The sequence below is a fragment of the Schistocerca americana genome, chromosome 7 (assembly GCF_021461395.2).
Source record: "Schistocerca americana isolate TAMUIC-IGC-003095 chromosome 7, iqSchAmer2.1, whole genome shotgun sequence".
Lineage (NCBI taxonomy): Eukaryota > Metazoa > Arthropoda > Insecta > Orthoptera > Acrididae > Schistocerca > Schistocerca americana.
The window spans coordinates 163275168-163292236 of record NC_060125.1 but is presented as its reverse complement, the minus strand read 5'-3'; positions in this window follow the sequence as shown (position 1 = coordinate 163292236).

Below are 17069 nucleotides of genomic sequence, written 5' to 3'. Positions count from 1 at the left end.
TGTCTCCATCGTATATCTTGCATGCAGATAAGAGAGACGGTTTCAAATAGTGAGGCATTTACAATCACCCTCTATTCGCTCAATTCGAAAATTATGTATTGCGTGGAGAAACTAGCACTGGCACGAAACCGAGCGAGGTGGCGCAGTGGTTAGACACTGGACTCGCATTCGGGAGGGCGACGGTTCAATCCCGCGTCCGGCCATCCTGATTTAGGTTTTCCGTGATTTCCCTAAAGCGCTCCAGGCAAATGCCGGGATGGTTCCTTTGAAAGGGCACGGCCGACTTCCTTCCCCGTCCTTCCCTAATCCGATGAGACCGATGACCTCGCTGTCTGGTCTCCTTCCCCGAAACAACCACCCAACCAACTGGCACGAAAAACTCACTGCCTCGTATTGAACATTGGCTTACAGAGTTTTTACGTAGATGTAGTTTCCTGGTTCTCTAGTAGTATAACATTAATTCATTAATTACAAGAATACGACCTTACCGTCGTCACTGCACTTTCAGCAGACAAACTCTCGCAAATGCTTCGTTTTTATTTTAATCGGATCCAGTTAAATGCCAGATTACCAAAATTATTCAGTTCTATGAGCAAAATTTGCTTCTTAAAAATGACATCCATTCCCTAAATTGCTATAAATTAAAAATACTGCAAAAGAAAATCGTATTGTACACAGAGAAATTTCAGTTTCTTTCGCGCTTAACAATTTCTTTATTAGTAAGTGGGAGACATCCACGTAAACATCTGTTATGAAACGTGTATCGTACTTAATGACGTGAACTGACGCAATTGAAAGTATGCGGTAATCGAAACATTAAAATTCTTGCAAATACTGGTACACAAACGGGCGCTTACGAGATAATTAGGAAATTGTGACTACAAGCTGTCACCGACTTCAGTAGCATAAATTATCATAGTTAATTAAAAGTAATTGAAGTGTTAGCGTTTAGATTAAGTTTCTGTTTAATTTGGCTCAGATTCGACGTACACTCACATTCTGTTCTTGACTCACCTCAGCGATAACGTTTCTCACTGAATGAGTGGTTAGGGGTGCTTTCTAATCGTCTCATTGAGCCACACGTTATTCCGAGGGAGCTTGATGGGGCAGGCTACGTTAATAAGGTGTGTCTGTCAATATGGGAACAGTAAAGTCAGCACTTTCCAGCATTATAGCACAGCAGACGCAATTGTGCATGTCACATTCAAAGTCGGTGGTGACACATACTATGCCCGTACCCCCCCCCCTCTCCCCCCCCCCCCCGTTCCCCAGTCACCGTACACCACATGTACACTCCTGGAAATGGAAAAAAGAACACAGTGACACCGGTGTGTCAGACCCACCATGCTTGCTCCAGACACTGCGAGAGGGCTGTACAAGCAATGATCACACGCACGGCACAGCGGACACACCAGGAACCGCGGTGTTGGCCGTCGAATGGCGCTAGCTGCGCAGCATTTGTGCACCGCCGCCGTCAGTGTCAGCCAGTTTGCCGTGGCATACGGAGCTCCATCGCAGTCTTTAACACTGGTAGCATGCCGCGACAACGTGGACGTGAACCGTATGTGCAGTTGACGGACTTTGAGCGAGGGCGTATAGTGGGCATGCGGGAGGCCGGGTGGACGTACCGCCGAATTGCTCAACACGTGGGGCGTGAGGTCTCCACAGTACATTGATGTTGTCGCCAGTGGTCGGCGGAAGGTGCACGTGCCCGTCGACCTGGGACCGGACCGCAGCGACGCACGGATGCACACCAAGACCGTAGGATCCTACGCAGTGCCGTAGGGGACCGCACCGCCACTTCCCAGCAAATTAGGGACACTGTTGCTCCTGGGGTATCGGCGAGGACCATTCGCAACCGTCTCCATGAAGCTGGGCTACGGTCCCGCACACCGTTAGGCCGTCTTCCGCTCACGCCCCAACATCGTGCAGCCCGCCTCCAGTGGTGTCGCGACAGGCGTGAATGGAGGGACGAATGGAGACGTGTCGTCTTCAGCGATGAGAGTCGCTTCTGCCTTGGTGCCAATGATGGTAGTATGCGTGTTTGGCGCCGTGCAGGTAAGCGCCAAAATCAGGACTGCATACGACCGAGGCACACAGGGCCAACACCCGGCATCATGGTGTGGGGAGCGATCTCCTACACTGGCCGTACACCACTGGTGATCGTCGAGGGGACACTGAATAGTGCACGGTACATCCAAACCGTCATCGAACCCATCGTTCTACCATTCCTAGACCGGCAAGGGAACTTGCTGTTCCAACAGGACAATGCACGTCCGCATGTATCCCGTGCCACCCAACGTGCTCTAGAAGGTGTAAGTCAACTACCCTGGCCAGCAAGATCTCCAGATCTGTCCCCCATTGAGCATGTTTGGGACTGGATGAGGTGTCGTCTCACGCGGTCTGCACGTCCAGCACGAATGCTGGTCCAACTGAGGCGCCAGGTGGAAATGGCATGGCAAGCCGTTCCACAGGACTACATCCAGCATCTCTACGATGGTCTCCATGGGAGAATAGCAGCCTGCATTGCTGCGAAAGGTGGATATACACTGTACTAGTGCCGACATTGTGCATGCTCTGTTGCCTGTGTCTATGTGCCTGTGGTTCTGTCAGTGTGATCATGTGATGTATCTGACCCCAGGAATGTGTCAATAAAGTTTCCCCTTCCTGGGACAATGAATTCACGGTGTTCTTATTTCAATTTCCAGGAGTGTATTACAGTGACCCTAATATATCTAACGCATGCAAATGAGCGTAATCAGGAACTTCACAGAAAAGAAGGAGAGACAATTATTCTACATTTCTACACTAACAATAAAAAGGTGATCGAAAATATATTTTAGAGAACATTCTTTCTTTTTAAACTTTGTTTATACAGCTGCTATGTTTGCAAACAACTGGCGATAAATCACTCGAAACATAATAATGTCCGATTGTAGCTCATTGCAGTTGTCTGGTGTGGAAATAATGCTGTTGAAGTTCAGGTGAGTGCCCTTAAGCAAGTCATCAAGGCATTGAAGTCAGATAATGAGTTTTATCCAGAGAGGTATTCGAAGATCCATGATGTAGCGAAGCTGAAGTAATATTACTCCCTGATGGTGGAATTGTCTGTATACTAAGTGATCATACTATCACAGGAGGAAAATTCCAATGTACAGTTAAAATATTTAGCGAGAGACGGTGCACTGATTCACAGGAAGGCGCTTTTAAGAATTTAATGTATTCCAGTCATGCAGTTCAACTCCATCTAGATTATCAACAGAACTGGGAACCATAGGACTATCGATTCTACGAGAGAATGTAGAGGAAACCCTTGGAGATGGCGTGCAAATCCCCCCACCCATCAGTGAAAGCCTTCACTGAACTCTACTGTTCATGTTGGATATCAATACCCGAGGAACAGATGTTTGAACTAAATGTGGACATAGAACTACGATCTTACTTACGTATCTTCAAATACACTGCTATATGTAAGAGTACATATACAAAGAAATGCAGCTACAAAAGCCCCCTGTGTCGTAACGTAACTGTATAGTTGTCACCATCACTCAGCAGATGAAGCAGCTCTCTCACAAGAACCTTGTAGTAATGAATGATTCTGCTAACCAGGAAAGAGGTAAAATGATTCGTCACTTTGTGATAATGTAAGTGCTTTGATAATTGGTCTACTGATTGTGGGAAGGCTAATTTTGTTGTGTCATTGTTAATGCACCCTGAGGAGGCCCACTTTTAACATGCGTATACATACTTCAAAAACGCTGTTTCAGCTCAATTATTAGATATTACAAGTTTACTTTGGACTACTTTGAAGGAGTAACCTACCCGACATTCAGTGAGGCAGTGATATTCCATCACCTGCGAAAGTAAAGTCAAGCAGTTCGTTCATATCTGATGACGCTGTAGTAACAAACAGGCTCAAAAAAATGGCTCTGAGCACTATCGGACTCAACTGCTGTGGTCATTAGTCCCCTAGAACTTAGAACTACTTAAACCTAACTAACCTAAGGACATCACACACACCTATGCCCGAGGCAGGATTCGAACCTGCGACCGCAGCACCTAGAACCGCTCGGCCACTCCTGCCGGCAACACAGAGTGGAGGACTACTTCATGACCACCAGAAAAATCTTAAAGAAATACAAATTTCGTCAACTGTCGTTGATCCTTCAGTCGTAATATTCTTCTTAAAGTTATATCGATGTGCAAAAAGGGTCCTGAACACGAAAACACGAACATGAAAATCGTTAAAAAGGTCACATTCAATATTAAGAGATAAATTTTTGGGTACAGTTTTACTAAAATATTTAAAACAGTTACAAAATCGCATATAACGGATAATTAAAAACAATAAGTATTATATCTTTCAAAATTTTAAAATATAAAGTACCAAACTGGATTACGATATTTTCAAAGGTGGGGACAAAGTTGCCTCCCCCTCATTTGGTATTTCAAGGGTTAAAAGGTGCTGTGTTCATGACCAATTGTCTCATTATTCTGTAGGCTAAGCACATATTTACACGTGTGTCACACACTCATTCGTAATGTGCGAAGCACATTCGTCTATACATTGACAGAAAAACCGAGGCAGTCAACCCAAAATTAACGGAACTGGTAAGTCTTGTCAAGGCAATATCTAGAAAATTGAGATGTTAAATGACAGAATTGAAGAAATCCAAAAAGACCAATGGATGAACTTATTTTCTTCAAGGCCATAGACAAGAAGTATTTTTAGAGTATATAGATGTTGTATGCTACTTCGAAAACGGTTTAGTGGACGGCAGCATAACGATGACAGTGTACGAAGATTCTGAGACGCAGAGGGTTCTTTCATGAAAGTAATGATTGCTAAAACTAGGTCATTGCATCGAGAAGAATCTATCTCAGAAACATATAAAACAATAGCTGAAAGTCTGAAATGGCTTTCACAAACAGCGGATGGAGGTAGAGAAACAGAAACGTATTTTTGATTATCGTTGTTCGCAGCTTTTTTTGGCTATGTGTGGCTTAAATGTCTCTGTTATGATTTTTATTCATTACGACAGATGGTTTCGATTTACTAAAACATTTTGTTCGTTTTCGCTAGTATGTAACCTAGCCCTTAATTTGCGCAAGATTCTTGCTCATGACACAAGTGCCCTCTCTCTCTGGATAAGTTCCTGCTTGACACTAGGACATAGGCAGATTGGTGCCCATATTTTCTCTTGTATACAGGTGTTTTAAATGGTTCTGATATGTATTATTTATTAAGGTAGAGGGTTTGACGTAGCACAACCTTTAAAATTTTGACGCGTATGAGTATGTATGCCGGGTTTTAATGCGTGTGCCACAAGTGGTCTCTCTCGGTGAAACTGTCTGCCGTAGTGCTTCCACATCCTCTTCATGCTAGTTCACAGGCTAAGTACTGATAGCATGCCGTGTTCGCATCTACCATCTCTTCATAAATATGCTCTACAGATGGAGGTGATATTTTAACTTTAACTACTGACGACGCCATTGGCACGTTTGTTCTATGTACCTCCACTGCAAGATGTGAATTTGTAAGTGACTAAAAGTTTTTGTGCTTGTAATACTGTGGAAATTTTTCACGGTACTTAAAGATATAAGTGGTTGTTTTCTGTTATCTCAGTTATGTTGCTAATTTTTTTGCTAATGAAGGTGTCTTCCTGTTCAGGTGTATTTAGATATACCGAAACCGTGGTCAAGGATTTCAACAAATCTTTATCCTGCGACTGTTTGGCTGCTATCATTTACCGTGAAAACAGAAGAAGGAAATACCGTGCCATTTACATTAACGATCGCAGTGATACAAAGCTACACCACATAAGAGGTCAGAATGATGGGCCAGTTATGTTAACAATGGTGTTGAGCAGAAATGTCGAATGTCAAAAAATCAAGGTCATAATTCGCCGTAAACGACTGTGTGCAATTGAACTTCGTCCAATCAATTATTTTTGGAATATTAATCACTGATCCCGACACTGACCGTCCATAAATGCACAATTAACACTCTTTTTTTCTTTCTAAGAGTAAACGAATGACGTCACGTCATCTACATAGTTATTAAAATATTATTCCAAATGATCTCAAACATTTATCGTCATTACATTTTAACGGCAATCAGAAAAAAATTGATTTATTATCGGAAAGTAACACACAACAGATCGCAAATCGCACGTAAGTAAATGACAGCTTTGTATAGCGTCGGGACTTAATCACGCAAAACTATATAAAGAAATCAACCAAATCTCAATTTCTACATACCAACTGACAGATACTAATAAGATATTCAAAACCTGTAATGTTATACAGTCCTGTAATGTTATACGGCCACCCGGACTGTAAAGTCTTGAAGAGGGTTCCAGACAGAACAGGCCTATCTGTTGTGTATTTTGATAGGATGGTGTACCTGTCCTTGTGAATTCACTCACACTCTGATTCACTCAGTAAGTAAGTACATATATGTTACAACAATTTTATGATTAATGAGTGGGCCTAGACAAAACGCCCTTAAATAAATTTCAAATCTGTCTATTGGGTTGTATCAGAAACATTTTGAAATAAAATACATAATTACACAACACATTCTCTTGGACGAAGTCCACAGTTCTCCAGCCGGCTGTGCAAAGCAGGGATCGCAGCCGGTTATGACGATTGATGCCCTAGGCTGCGACCTGCATCAGATGGAATATTTGGCTGGATACAACCTGGTTCTTGTCTTCCTCTCCCAATCCCAATTTCAAATCAGCCGCTCTTGCCGTCAGGTTAGATGACAAATCGGATCTCAATATTGTCTTTGCCGTTGTGAAGTCCACTGTAAATCCATCTCTGATGAAAGTAGTTATGTTGCTCACACTGCGACTGACTTAGCAACATTAAAGTACATTAAATCACTGTCGCCCACAAACTTCCTTGTTGTATTAATTGTGAGAATCGATGACGTTTATGTCAGAACAATGCTTTCATTAAAATTTTGAAGTGTAATGGTTGACTTATGACAATATATTCTTTGTCACAAGTTAGTACACATGAACTTTATCTGTTGTGTCGCGCGACGAGCGCGCTTTGAAGGACCGATCAACCGTGATTGTTTACCGTAGCTGAGTATTCCTCTCGAAGCTGTGGGATGGAAATCTTTGGTGCTTTACGAAATAATCGTCTCATGGCGTTAATGTGAGTACCTTTCGCACTATCACTGACTTCCATAATGTTTTCGTTCAGTTAGCTCAGGCACTCTAGTTAATTAGTAGTTTGCTAAAACTTCTATGACTTCTGCAATACGGTTAGGTTATTCATTTTCTGTTACAATCGTTTAATTGCATTAACTGTTCACTAACAGTTGACAGGTAGATTGCGTACGTAATACACTTCGATTAAATCCCTTTTCCAACATTTAACACTCTTCAAATTATCTCATTCGGCCAGGTCCGTAATTTCTTATGTGAAGATAGCAATTTCTTTCAATATTTATTTGCGTCCTTATTTCACATCATTCTTCAATTATTTCTGGTCGTTAACCAACATCAACGTACAGTAAAATAATTTTTAATACCATACTGTAGGCTCTCTTGCCAAGTTTCAGTATTTACATTGTTACATAGTTCATTGTTTCTTGCTTTTTAAATTAGTACAAATAGTTATTTATTAACAGGTATTTTTATTTTTCCATCTAGTAATGTTACGAAAAAGGTTCATTTATTCTCATTAGTTTTTTTTTTTTCGTTGTCGTGATCAATTGCATTTCCCACATAAACATAGAGTAGTTGTTGTCTTTAGACGGTTGTCTTGGTTTGCTTCCTGTTATTATTCCAGTGCTCTATACATGCTATTCCGCTTCCTCTATTTCATGTTACTACATCATTTGATAGGGTTGCATTAAATATCCTCATTTGACGGGGTTGCATTAAATTTCCTCATGTCATTACTTTTCAGCACACATGATTGCAGTGTACTTTCGATTTTGCTTCACATACTTATCTACAACACTACAAAATTAATAAATATTCAAACAATTACTAAATAAACTCTTCTTATGGCTAACATAAGCTTTCTTGGTATAAGATATATACATTGAAGTCCAATACATCTTCTTCTTACATCTTAACACTACTTTTGTATCATTTTCTCTAAGACTATTTACATATATACGTAACGATATGCAGTATTGTCTTTTTGCCCTTTATTAGGTTGTGACACAGTAATATTTTCAACCATATATATATCCTATGCACTAATCTTCTCATTTACACATATACATAAAATAGATTACTTCTTCATAATGTCTTCTTTTACAAGATTGAATAGTCATTTTGTTTCACTATCCATTTATTTCACAGTTCATAACATCATAATAATCTTATATTTAGCATCTTCTTTTCTTCATCCACTGATATTGTACTTGCACATGTTACAGTTGTCATGTGGTCGAATTCTACTAACAGTGTCCTATTGGTTTATTCTGTATTTCTCGAATCCATATCTCTTTCATCATTGATAATATTTCTTAATGTCTGTGTACGGGAACAAGCCCCTAATCATGTCAGTGTCGCAATCTGCTGGGATGTAGCTCCCTTCATGTGGTATGTTAATTATCCTATAGGGACCTCTATACAAATATTGCCACTTTTTATTCAATCTATTTCTAGTTGATGCTTTCAGGTGATTTTGCAATAAAACTTCTTCTCCTACATCTTATGTGACTACTTTCTCACGGATTTATCAAACCTAGCCTTTCTCAATCGTGCTTGGTGCTTCAGATTTTCGCAAACCTTCTGCAAAATACCTTCTCTCTTGATATTCTTTCCTTCCACTCGACATAATTCCTTCAACCATTCTGGCCAGCTACTTTCACCAAATACTATTTGGTTGGGTGTATAGCCTGTTGATAAGTGAGGTAAGTCATTATACACTTTTTCAAAATCGTAAATCCTGTCGATCCATTTATAGTATTGGTTCGGTATGTATGTATGTAGGAATCGATTCAGCTGTCGGAATATTCTTGTAACAGGATTGCCACATGGGTGAAATCGTGAGATGTAAATATGTTTCATTCCTTGTTCTTTCATAGCGTCTCTCTATACTTGCATAATACGCAGCGTTATCTGTCAAAATCATCATAGGTTTACCAAGCTCAGTTACATAGTTGTTAATAAAGTTGCGTAACATTGGTCACACATAAAGATTTCTCAAAAGGTATAATTTCTAATATTTTGAAAAAAGATCATAGAATGCCAAAACATATTTGAGCCGTCCACGTGTCGTAGGGCATGGTCCACACACGTCACAGGACACCAACATCAAAGGCTACTGTGGAATTATCAGGTGTACTTCCATCTTACGATAATAATTTATGGGTTTTGCCTTCTGACATATCTTGCACTTCTTCAGAATATCCGTAGCTAAATGTCCAAAATTTAGATTACAACGGTATTGCGCTAATTTGGCTGCACATTTTGCGGAAACACAATAACCCCATTTTAAGTGAGTATACCATATTAGTGATTCCAAGTATCCACTCAGAATACAAACTTTCTAAACGTCATATGCATGTTTTCTTCTCTATAACAGTCCGGATTTTAACTGATACTGATCTTTGAAGCGACTTATCCTTTTGCTTTCAACTGCATCCTTAATGGGCTTCCACAACATATCGTCATCTTGTAGCTCTTGTAGCTTTCGACACTGCTGCGAAATCTGCTTCTCACAATATTGCATTGATAAATTCATGACATTAAAGTCAATAGTTCGTTCTTCGCATTCGTCGTCATTCTATCCTTTCGGTAGCCTTGAAAGAGCATCAGGTGTGATGCTGCCTTTTCCTCTGATGTACTGCAGTGAAATATCGTAGTCTTGGAGTAGCAAAGCCCACTGGGTCAAACGTGTATGAAACACCCTTTCCATTAGAATAAAAGATAATGCTTTGTGGTCACTGTATATAATAACCTTCTTTCCGTAAAGAAAATAGCGACAAATCATAGCGTGTAGGCTTTCACGGCCGGCGTCTTCAGTAATTAAAACTTCCGGGCTAAGAGGCATACCGAGGCATAGGGATTCGAACCATCGTCCCAGGCAGAAGAGAGGTATTATCAAGACATTGGTGGACAGGGCTAATATAATCTGTGAGCCAGCTTATTTGCAAGAGGAACTAAACCACTTGCGAACCACTCTCCAGAAAAATGGGTACGCTGGCAAGGAGGTAGATCGAGCACTCCATCCCAGAAGAAAAATGTCCGAAAACGTGCAACAACAACAACCATCGGTGGGGAAAGTTTTTCTTCCATTCATCCACAATAATACGGACCGTATCGGGAAAGTGCTGGTCAAGTTCAGAGTTGAAACAATCTTCAGACCCACCAAGAAGATTAGTGAATGCTTAAGATCGGCGAAAGATGCACGACACCCTTTAGCTACTCCTGGTGTGTGTAAAATTCCGTGTAGTTGTGGGAAAGTTTACATTGGAACCACAAAAAGAAGTATCAATACTCGCCTAACTGAACACAAAAGGAACTGTCGACTGGGACACACGTACAAATCGGCTGTAGCCGAACATGTTTTTTAAACGGGTGACCATGAAATAAAATTTAGTGAGACGAGCGTGCTAGCTAAGACATCGCATTATTATGCACGTATGTATAGAGAGGCTGTAGAGATTTTTAAATACCACAATAATTTTAACAGGAAAGAAGAAGGCTTGAAGTTAGATAAGATATGGCGATCGACTTTGTACCAAAGACGTGACAATCCATTACCTTCGATCGAGAGTAATGACGCCAGCCAGAGATAGTTTTACTGTTGACAACCCGTGACGAGTGGTGGCGCCCTCTACGCGCTCTATATAAACAGGACCTCCACGGCCTAGCAGCAAGTCGTAGACTCACCTCAGATGATGTTGCCCGCAGCTGGCAACGAATCGTCAGGGAGAAGTATTTCGACTATTGGACCACGGTCTCTTAGCCCGGAACTTTTAATTACTGAAAATAGCGACACTTTCTAAGGGACGAGGCACCAGCCAGTACTTCCAGTTCGTTAGTACAATATACACGTTCACAGCTAGAAAGTGTTCTGCTAACAAATCCAATTATTTTGATTGTATTGATGTCTTTCGGATCGTCCATCTGGAAAAGAGTGGCACCTAATCCCGTATCCGAGGCGTCTGCAGCAATATAAAAATTTTAATCAAGTCTTGGATGATGCAACAGTGGAGCATTGAGCAATGCATGGCAAATGTTATCAAAACCTTGCGTGCATTCGGTCGTTCACTTCCACATGACATTTTTCCTTAACAGCTGTAACAAACAGTCTTGGCTGACTAGCTGATTGGGTAAAAAACGTCGAAAAAAAAGAAACCAGGCCGATGAAAGACTTTAATTCTTTTCTATTCTTCGGATATCGCATCCATCTTTTTAGGGTTCGGTTTCATCCCTTTAGGAGAAATGTATGTCCAAGGAATTTCAGTTGGTTATGAGCAAACTTGGATTTGCTCAAATTTACAGTAACTCTGTACTCTAAAACTCTTCTTAATAAATCCAGGTGTTACTCCCAGGTTTCAGAAGCAATTAATAAATCATCCACATAGAAAGTAACTTTATCCAAGAGGTCTCTGCCAAGTACAGTGTCCAATGCAGATATAAAAACACCACCGCTTATGTTCAATCCAAACGGCATGACTGTGAACTGGTAACTCCGGCCTAGAAAAACGAACGCAGTATATTTCCTAGATTCTTTCGATATTCTCGTTTTTGCCAATACGAGTTACACATGTCCAAGGAAGTTACGAAGCAGGCACCATAAAATTTCTGTATCAATCCCTCTAAGGTTTCGGGGCTGGTTTGTACAGGTATAATGATCTTCTTTATCTCTCTTGCGTCTAACACCAATCTGATGTCACCGTTGGGTTTAATTACAGCCAAGAAGCGATTACTAAATTTGGAATATGATTTATTTTCTTACTACCTCTTTCTTTGGATCGCAGATAAGCATTTGGGTTCCAAAATCTTTTCTGGAAGTGACACTTATCGTCTCTTCAGAACTTTCTATAAGGTAAGCGTTATCTACTGTTTCATTATTGATGCTGACATAATTCACCATTAAGTTCAGACACAATTGACTGGGAAATACTCCACCGTTTATCATTTTGGCTGTACATTACCATTAGAATTAAATACACGTTCACCTTCCTTCAGGTTAATGATTGCACCACTCTCACACAAAAAGTCCAAACCCCAAATACATGGTACTGTCATTTTAGGCACAACCAGGAATGCGCTTGCTATTTGAGCCCCCCGTATTGTAACGTCGACATGTACCTGTTTTAAGACGTTTTGCGTTGAATGCGTCAGACACGGTACATCCTGTGACAGGAAATGTGAGCACTTTTACTCCTTGGCTTCCCTGTTTCAAACAGTCCCAAGTCACGACAGCAATAGTCGCTCTAATATCAACCAGTACTTCAACATTAACATTTTTTTATGCTTGCTGGAATTATTGCCTGTAGAATTTGTGAAAGCTTGTTAGTAGCATTAGGTTTTTCTCCAATTAATTATCCCTTACATCCATATCATTATTATACCTTAGTACATTTAATTCAAAATGATGCATGTCTTCCTCTTCCTTTCCAGTCATCCTAAAAAGGCGTTCGGTGACTGATTCTAGTTTAATCCCTCCTGCTGTGCCATTGGTGGTGGTTCACGTACTTCCAGAAACCGTACAGTAAGATCCGAGTTGTGATGCCTATCATACCGCATATTTGATGCTCCATCGCCCATTGGTAAGACTACATGTGTTTGATGATGACTCGATGTATTTTTTCCATCATCCCAAAGAACATTATGCTTCAGATTAGCTTCCCATCGTCGAATACAATTAGGATCATCCTCCAGATACATGTTACGCTAATTGGTATTACCACTATGCACGTTCACGTCTCCATGTCGACGAGATTCGGCTTTATTGCACTAATCTGATTTACTTGATTAGAATTATATCCATAGCTACACTACTGGCCATTAAAATTGTTACACCAGAAATGCAGATGATAAACGGATATTCATTGGAAAAATATATTATACTAGAACTGACATGTGATTACATTTTCACGCAATTTGAGAAATCAGTATCCAGAACAACCACCTCTGGCCGTAATAACGGCCTTGATACGCCTGGGCATTGAGTCAATCAGAATTTGGATGGCGTGTACAGGTACAGCTGCCCATGCAGCTTCAACGTGATACCACAGTTCATCAAGAGTAGTGACTGCCATATAGTGACGAGCCAGTTGCTCGGCCACCATTGACCAGACGTTTTCTATTGGTGAGAGATGTGGAGAATGTGCTGGCCAGGGCAGTAGTCGAACATTTTCTGTATCCAGAAAGGCACGTACAGGATCTGCAACATGCGGTCGTGCATTATCCTGCTAAAATGTAGGGTTTCGCAGGGATCGAATGAAGGGTAGAGCCACGGGTCGTAACACATCTGAAATGTAACGTCCACTATTCAAAGTGCTGTCAATGCGAACAAGAGGTGACCGAGATGTGTAATCAATGGCACCCCATACCACCGGGTGATACGCCAGTATGGCGATGACGAAAATACGCTTCCAATGTGCGTTCACGGCGATGTCGCCAAACACGGATGCGACCATCATGATGCTGTAAACAGAACCTGGATTCATCCGAAAAAATGACGTTTTGCCATTCGTGCACCCAAGTTCGTCGTTGAGTACACCATCGCAGGCGCTTCTGTCTGTAATGCAGCGTCAAGGGTAACCGCAGCCATGGTCTCCGAGCTGATAGTCCATGCTGCTGCAAACGTCGTCGAACTGTTCGTGCAGATGGTTGTTGTCTGGCAAACGTCCCTATCTCTAGACCTAGGGATCGTGACGTGGCTGCACGATGCATTACAGCCATGCAGATAAGATGCCTGTCATCTCGACTGCTAGTGATACGAGGCCTTTGGGATCCAGTATGGCGTTCCGTATTACCCTCCTGAACCCACCGATTCCATATTCTGCTAACAGTCATTGGATCTCGACCAACACGAGATTGTTAAGCGAGTTGCTACGACGGTGAGTAGACATTTGACTGCTACTCATAGGTCTCGCATCTTCTATAATCATATCTATAGAGTCAACAACTGATTAGAATTCCTCCACGTCATATTCAGGAACATTTATTAATTTTTTGCGTTTATTGATGGGCAACCTTCGCTTTAAAATTTTGATCACTTCTTTATGAGATATCGGATCACTCCAATACCATGTATTATTTATGTGCTTTTCAAAGTATTGCCTAAAGTACTTCTTTTGCTATTAAAATGGTTGAGTTCATAAACCTCTTTTCGTAATTTCTTCTGTTTACTCGGTGACCAGTACTTAGCTAAGAAAAGTCGTTCAAACTCAGCGCAAGTGTTGCCACTTTCGCTTGCTTCTGCAGACCACAATGCTGTTTCTCCTGTAATTTTGGATACTATAAATTGAAGTCTGTCGTGTTCCGACCAGCTGCGCGAAAATATTCTTTTGAAATTATTGATAAAAATTTTCGGATGGAGATTGTTCTTTTCAGTGTAGAATGTTGGAAATTGCCTACTTTTGAAAATACTGTTCTCCATCTTTAAGGAAGACAAATATCCTCGCTGACTAAAAGAATCATATTCTTTCCCAAAAATCATCAACATCCCACTGTAGATATTCATAACAGTTGCATTTCGGATCACCACAAACTCGTTTGTTTCTCGACCTACTCTCTGAACTTTCGTCCTCAGTTAGCAAATTCTGTAATGATTTTCGTTCTTCTCTGATAGTTTATGATTGGTTTCCTCTTGCCATTAAAGGAAATCATCAACTATTTTGTGTTTAATTAGCTGAAATTCGCTAGTGAATACCTTAACTAATTCATCATTACTACTTTGGTGTTCATTTGTAGCTTCATTTTGATGAGATTCGATAGCAGTCTTGACTTTATGTGCTATTTCGTTTTTCTTTACTTTTATCCATTCAGAAAGATCTTCGTCAAGCCTTTTTGTTTGATCTACTACATATTTGTCGATCCCTTTACGAGCATCCTACTCAAACTCTGCTATTTGTTTCGAAAGGTCTTCTATCTGTGTGTTAGCATTGAAACAACTACTTTCACTTTCACAGTTTACCATCTTATTGGACAGATTACCACAACTCTTCGAAGCTGTTCCATATTTGTTTTCTACATCAATGATTTTTTTCATTAATATATTTTGTTGATTTTCTAAGGTGTCAGAAAACTTTAAGTCTAGTTCTCTAAATTTCGCATTTAACTGGGTCTCCCAGTCGGCCTTTAATTCTTTCTTAGTATTTTCCAATTTATGATCAAAGGTACTAAGTTTACTTTCCAACGACTCCATTTTACCTTCCATCGAACATAATTTGGCCTCACATTTATCGTTTAACTTTTTACTGTCCTCCTCTAGCGAACTGAGTCTTCCATTCATCAAACCCATTTGAGTATTTACTGATACTAACGTATCGAAGATTTTGTAATTAACATATTTCCGAAACCTCGATATCTTTATGTTTCTCCACATTGCTTATCCTACTTGCCATTGTATCTGTTTCTACTGATAGCTCTAAATCAATAACAGTGTGATCATCTGTACATGTCTCCTGTTCCATACTAGGCTCATTGGAGACTTTAACGGTATCATCATCACTTTCCTCCCACTCTCAAATCGTTTCCATACTCGACTGCACACTATCACGTACACTTTTGGTTCGTTTCGACATGATGATTCACCACTAAATTATACACTTTTCAATATATATCAAAATCACTGGTATCAAAATTCCTGTTTTAATTAAAATGTTATTTTACTCATACCTGGTGGTATCGCTTACTTTAACTGATTATTGACGTATACCTCCTTCACTGAACTGATTCTCTGGCTGCTATAGTGCTCTTCTATTCCACGGTTCGTTAATCTGGATGGCACTCGACTCAATGCAGCAAATCCTCTGTGATCGAGCCAGTCGTTGAGGCGCCACATATACTGTGATTTCCGTTGTTTTGTTGTATAGTAAGGCGCCACGTATACCATTTGCATATGTATACGTCTATGTCGTCGTTGTCGTCTCTTCTTTCGCTCATCGATATCAGAGCATGAGAAATGTTTATGTTAGTGTTTACCTATTTGTTGTCGACTACACACAACTGCACAGCTGCGGTATCACCTGATTCTGGAATAGCTAGCATGATATAGTACAAAGATAGTGGGTTCGATGCTGCGTTATTTAAGTGTGATATTATTCTTCACTTAACCTCAGAAACTTTAGGAACCAGCTACTCTTAATCAGGCCCAAAACTCGACTTGTAACGAGAGCACTTGCGATCAGTCTGTCACAACATTAATAATACATAAGGCTTTACACCACTATAGGAAAATATCACTGTTCATGATATAACAAAACATATGAATAAACTTCGTATATTCTTCCTTTTTATTTAATCAAATGCTTTCAAATGTTTATTTCACGTGCAGAAATCATCCACACCTCGATGTGGAGTGTAAACGTGTGCATGAAAAATAGCACAGTGTTTCTGATGATAACCACGTTTGAGCATTTGGATTGCTTGGCTACTTCGATCAACAGAATTTAAATTCGATTTTGAAAATGATCTTTCTATCCAAACTTACGTCCTCCACAATGGCTCATCAGATATTCTACCCTTTTGCGATAATTAAGAATTCGCGTAAACTGTATTCTCGCGAGTTTAAAGCAAGCCATCGTCGGCGTGAAAGCAGTCTTGATAGCGCGACATACTAGCGATACTTACTAGCCTGTCACGAAATTGACCTGCATACATCTACAACCAATTTCAAGGTCATAATTCGCCGTAAACGATAGTGTGCATTTCAACTTCGTCCAGTCAATTATTTCTGGAATCGTGATCACTGATCCCGACACTGACCGTCCATAAAAGCACAATTAACAGTCTTTTTTTTCTAAGAGTAAACGAATGATGTCACGTCATTTACATAGTTTTAAAATATTAATCCAGATAACCTCAAACATTTATCGTCATTATATTTTAACGGTAATCAGAAAA